This window comes from Solanum verrucosum, unplaced genomic scaffold (assembly GCF_900185275.1).
Source record: "Solanum verrucosum unplaced genomic scaffold, falcon-dt-bn FXZP01000238.1, whole genome shotgun sequence".
Classification (NCBI taxonomy): domain Eukaryota; kingdom Viridiplantae; phylum Streptophyta; class Magnoliopsida; order Solanales; family Solanaceae; genus Solanum; species Solanum verrucosum.
Window position 1 is genome coordinate 1,556,348 of NW_026020630.1, and position 6,756 is coordinate 1,563,103.

A 6,756-nucleotide genomic window follows, 5' to 3' on the forward strand; every position below is an offset into this window, starting at 1 on the left:
TGGAGGAAGGACCTTACTATTACTATTATTCACATTAAATGTGATATATATGGGGGAAAATTATGCGGATAAGTAAATATATACTAGTTAATTAGCTAATATAGTTATGATTTGAATTAATTTCGGCTTGCAACTTAATTTTAGCTATAATTATGTTATCTCGGATCTCCTCTCTCTTGCCCCTCTCCTCTTTTGTTCATATACAAATATAAATGATCAGATACAAGTTATACATACATATACAATTATATGACAGATATACAAATACAATTAACCTCTCTTCACTCTCTGCCCTCTCTCGCTCACCTCTCTCCTTCCTCTCCCAATTTCGCTCGCCGCTCTCCTTCCTCTCCCGATCTCGCTCGCCAAATATACAATATATATGTATACCAGTTACATATATACAATTATCTGATAGATATACATATATAGTTCGTCTCTCCACTCTCTACTCTCTCTCGCTCGCCTCTCTCCTCCCTCTCCTAATCTCGCTTGCCTCTCTCCTCCCTCTAACATGTAGCTACAAGTCGTAATTAACAAACTATAATTATGGAGCATAATTAAGTTATTTTTGAGTGGCTATAAGCGAAAATTTTCCATATATATATATCTGTCAATTTTAAATAATTCTGTAAAAAGAGAAAAATTATACATGCTGACTAGAGCTGTCAAAAAGGGCTTAGCCTACGGCCGGCCCAACCCAATTCATTATTGGGTAGGGTTGGGAAAGGATTTTTCAAGCCCATTTAAAGCTAGGGTCCATATAAGTCATTGACCCTTGAGGCTTGATCTGGGCTTGGTAATGGTCAGCCCATGGACGAAAACTATTTATTTAACGGTAACTTACAGAAATCCCACTAGTGTATCAACTAATTACTTAGATGCATGCTATGTTGTAATATTACGAGTCTTTTCATGTTTTGGTGCATTCAGATACATGGACTCAAAATTAGGTGTAATTTATTCTAGATACACTCTATCCGAGTGGAATTGCATGTATCTAGGATACATAGACAAATCTTTCACCCTCGCCTCCCTCCATCTTACTCGCCGCTCTCTTATCTTGCTCATGTATCTGGGATGCATCACACTAGATACATGTATCTCGCGTATCTAGTATCCTAGATATATGCTAAGCACATTAAAGTTTTTGCTAGTGTTATTGAAACAACACCATTGTTTGTATATTTGATTTGAAAATCTTCTTATTTTCTTGATATTATAAAATTTTAAGTTTGAAAAGAAAAAAATAAAAAAAAGAAAGAAGGGCTAGCCCGCCCTAGCCCGCGTTCCTTCTAGGATTGACTTGGTTGAGCATTTGCATACCCTTCCAAATTGAGGGTCATCCCGCCCTAATCCATCAAATTCCTTCGCCTGCGAGACTTGGGACGGGTGGGGCTGGGCTGACCCTTTTTGATAACGGTAATGCTGACAATGCATAAAACATGTTATTTATTGTTTTTTTTTTTTTCTGTTTTGATATTATATTATATGTATTATTGCTATAATTTTTTCTCCAATATATTTCAGCATGATCACTTCATTATTATATCTTTCATTTTTCCAATTCATACTTGTTTTTATTATATTTTACTTGAATCGAGAATTTATTAAAAATCATTTTTTCAACTTCACAATATAAGATCAGTAAGACTACATAAACACCACCTTCCAAAGATTTCATTTGTGAAACTTAAAGCTCATTTCTATACACAAACATTAATTGGTTATAACCTTAAAAAAGAGGAAGCAAATTTCTAAAAAGTGCATATAATTGAACTTGTAGCTTAGTTAGATTAATGATTGTTTATATGGAGTTCAGCCATCTTACGAATGTCCATTATCGTAGCATTTCTCAAAGGGAAGTTTAGCACTCTACGATAATTTTGAATTTTATTTTGTAGTTATCCCATTTCGACAGCAATTGCAGAAAACTTGTTTATAATATTCATAGACATACATATTAGTACTCAATTTCTTTGATTCGAATTTGATGAAATGAAATTACGTTTATTGATTCAACTAATTTAAATTCGTCATTAAAGAAATAAATCACTTTTTAACATATCAAAGATTTTTTTCATTTTAAAAATTCGAACACAAAACGTCTGAGAATAAACTTATTGTTAGCCAACATGCAAGTACATCGAAATTTCATTGATATACACACATTATATTATATGCCAACAAAATCCACCCACCCCCAACTAAAATAGCCATGTAAATTTATTGAGAACAACTTTATTTGAATACTGGACTAATGTTGTTGGATCAATAATGCAATGTTTTGCTTAAACAGAATATAAAGGAATTAATTAGTATAATTATTTATTTTTATTTTTATTTTTTTTGTAATATGTATCCACCGTACGAGTCGTGCAAATATTTAATCGTACGTGGGAATCCTACCTTTTCTTTTTAATTTATTTGTTTTAGGTGAAATTAAAATAATTGGAATAGCTAGTAGCATTTTCGGTCTCTCAATTATTTATAAATTTTAATTTTAATCTTTATTATATATGACTCAATATATTTAATCTTTAATTAGTTAAAATATACATTTTCAATCTTTATATTAAAAAAAGTTATATTTGGATATTTTTAGAAGTGTATAACCCTTAAAATGCAAATTAAACTAACAATAGAATACTTTTAAACTTAATCTACCATAAAAGTGATTAATGGTAAAACGATTAATCATTTTGGAATTTTTTTGAATATTCACAAGCAATGGTATAACTTATAAGAATGCATATTTTCAGTAATTGAGAGTTAAATTTACATAATTAAATATTACAAAAATTAAAATAAAATTTTGCAATAATTAAGAAACCAAAAATACGTACGATTAACCCAAAATAATTATATGATTAAGAGTTTGTTCTAGTTGGTTGCAGCATCTTCAAATTAATTACAAAAGATCTATTCAAATCAAATCAGGATATGTTCAACAAGATTTGTTCGAACCAAACCAAGATAAAAAAAATTATATTAATATAATCTTTCACTTAGATGTAAGACTCTCATTGTGGTACAAATGAAAACGCATGTTACACTATGAAAGATAGGACGGAATAAGTTGATACATTATTTATCTACTCAATAACCTTATACGAGTCGATAATAGAATTATCCATTGTTAATTCTTGAGAAATAGATGTTGGCTCTTGGCTCTTTAGAAGGTGAAGATCAAATTACACCTAGCTAGCTAGCTACAAAAATCATAACTATAGAGATTAGTGGTAGGTTGAGAAAAATAAAAAATTGTGGTTGTGAATTCTCTATGATTAATGAAGAGTCTTTCTCATGCATTTAAAGTTGGTGGCCTAGCTAGGTTTTCCTTCTATAATTCCACATATATACCTTTTAGTTCTATCTTCTTCAATTAAAAGTTTGATTGGCCTATTTGATGTTTATCCACTACTCTACATTTCCAACTCAACTTCTATGGTATACACATATATACTGAATAAGGACGGAGCTAAAGTTCTAATTATTGATTCGACGTAATTTAATAGCTTTGATTTTAAGTTCATTATCAAAAAATGGTTAATTTTCGATGGATGTCACATTGTAATTTAGCTCAACAATAGGAGGTTTCGAATTTCATTGCAAAATTTTCTTTTAAAAAATGATAATTTTTTGTTATTATATGTATTTGAGTTAAGAAAGTTACCCATAGTTTATTCAAAACTTACTAAGCATTTTATTTTCCTAATTTTCAACACTCATAAACTTAAAATTCTGAATATGTTTTGATACTAAACTTGAATTTCAAACATGTTATTATAGTTTAATTTTAGTGGTACTGGTTGCTTTGTATAGGTGTTATTTTATCTTTATATTTAACACTTTGTGATGTAATTGAATTTGATGAAGTTGACATGTGTCCATGCATACATGCACATCTCTATCATATTATGAACTCTTCATCTACTCATTGCTCATCCAATTGATTAGCCTACATTTCTACATCAAAGATTCATCATATACAAGTTGGATGTCATGATTTTTGAAAGTGATACTTCCTTTTAGGTTTTTGTTTCTCTAAAGTTGAGGTTTGGATTATCATAACAATATCAAAGATAATATTAGTCGTTAAGAAATGAATCTCAATTCTAACTCAAATCAATAATAATAAGATAATGAGGATTATCTAAAATTATATAAGAAAGCCAAATATTCACATCCTACCCATGATGTAGGAACTCAATATTTTGTACTCAGAGGCGAATCTAGGATTTAAAGTTAATAATTTTCCAGTGATTTCATTTTCTATGAAAGCTTTATCATATCATGTGCCTAAGAGTAATCGATCCATCATCAAGAGGGACCTAAAAAAACTTAAGCAAGTTCGATAATTTCTACCGTTGGATCAAGTGATTACTTAATTAATTATTGGGTTATGTTCTTCCCATTTAATAAATTTTTCAATATAAATACAGGATCAATGCGAAAGTCATTAATTTGCGGGAAATTCACTCCCACCATCTTACATCCACCCTTGCTCGCACATTCAGAATTGGACATCTTAAACATACAATGTAAGATAGGGACTCAATATCAGAAATCTCTAAAAAAAATGTGATAAATATGACTCTAATGCTAAGTAACTAACTATGAATACATCACACTCTTTAATTAGGGTGTGACTTTTCCCCAGACCTTACAAATATAAGATATTTTATGCGTCCAAGTTGGATCCCTTATGAAGCAAAATATATTGGACCTCGTTTTTTAATATTGTTACTTTTCTATGCTGTGTCTCATGAATCTTTTCGATACGGTCCGGATTGCTCTTTATTAAGAATAAGAAGATGCATATCCAAAATATTCAATATACAACTCTTTGCTTTCCAATTGATATATACCATAGATCTACGTGTGGCTATCTGAATCAAAGCACTATATTTCACTTTTTTAACCCAAAAAAAAAAAGTTAAAACAAAATAATGTGTTTTTCTCCTTGGACATTTACTAGTGCATGCTACCAATTAGTAACTTTAAAGCAGAGAATATTCTACGGACTACGTGCTTTTTTGGTTAAAAGAAAGGGAAAGTTACGGTTATATATTCGTTCGATTAACTAGTTTATCAATGTGATCAAAATATGCCTAATATATGTACACGGTCAATGTATATATTTTGCATATGCTTATAAAAATAGATACTATATGTATAACATATGTATATATATTTTTGTATAAAGTATATATAACCTAAACATTTTATTATACATATCAATAAACTAGTAGATCGAAATATTTAGAAAGTAATTATCCCTAAAAGAAACATGCAACTCAACTAACAAAAGAGTGTCCCTTTTTTTGGCATGGCCCCTCCATTATTGCCTACTAGAGCTTATTGATAAGTATAATACTTCATATATTTTTTTGGTTTAATATAATCATCCTGTGTATTTCAAAGCCTTTAAGTTGATTAATTCGGATATAGATTCTTTATAAAATAGCTGATCAAATTCATTATTTACTAATTTTCTTAGCCGTTATACCTAGATTATGCATTAATGATACACAATTATACATATATTATACATTCATCAACTAATTTTAGTTTAAACAATTGGATGACCGACTATTTAGGTAAATTCTTCATTTGGAATTCACATTGGATACGTTCATTATGAAGTAAATTAAAGCACTCTCTATCAAGAAGTTCTCCCTTTTAAGTGGTCAAACTCGAGATCTCTACTTAACCAATCATACAATACTGCTTATAAGCTTAACAAAATCACCTAGGTTTAGGCAATATTCTATATCTATGTTTTAAAACCTACTTAATTATATGTATCTAACACTATTATTTGTTCAAAACTCAATGATTTTTTTTTAATTTAAAATTCAAAATTTATAAACTTCTGTCAGCTCATCACACCCCTTGATGATAATTCTTTATTTTTTTGTTCAAAGTTTGCTTTGCTTTGATTAAACATAGGACCATTTTACTTTGGTGTCAAATATAGACAATGACAATATAATGAAAAAGTAAAAAAAGATAATGTTTATTGGTTATTTGTCGTACAAATTTGTAATTCTCCTTTATTTGGTTTAGTGCATTGTCGTCTTGCTCTTTAATTATTGTTTTTCTTTCTCCTTTTGCTTTTGAATTGACTTGTATTGTCGATAGTTTTTTCTTTTCGTGGTTATTTTAGATGCTCATATTATATTATTCACGCTTCAACTGTCAGGTTTTGACGTGTAGGAAGGTGTTATGTTCCTCCTTTTGCTTGATGAATTGACATGTATATAGTCAATAGTTTCTTCTTCTTTTTGATCCAGTTATTTTAAACGCCATATTATGTTATTCACGCTTCAATTGACAGATTTAGGCTTTTAAGTTGCTCCTTTTACTTTTGAATTGACATGTATCGTCAATAGTTTCTTCTTCTTACTATTTTAAACATCCATATTATATTATTCACGCTTCAGTTGACAAGTCTAGGCAGACAAAAATTGAAGATATTAAGTTTCTCCTTTTGCTTTTCACTTGATATGTATTGTCGAATGCCGATAGTTTTTTCTCTTTTTCTTCTTGATTCGGTTATTTTAGACCCCCATATTATATTATCCACGCTTCAGTTGGCAGGTCTAAGCGCATGAAGGTGTTAAGTTCCTACATAAGCTATTTAGAAATATGGCGTCTCTTTTTTATGATTTTGACAATTATCACCTAACTTTTGAAATAGCTTTAAGAATACGATTTATTTCTTAATTAACAACATGAATAAGTAATAAA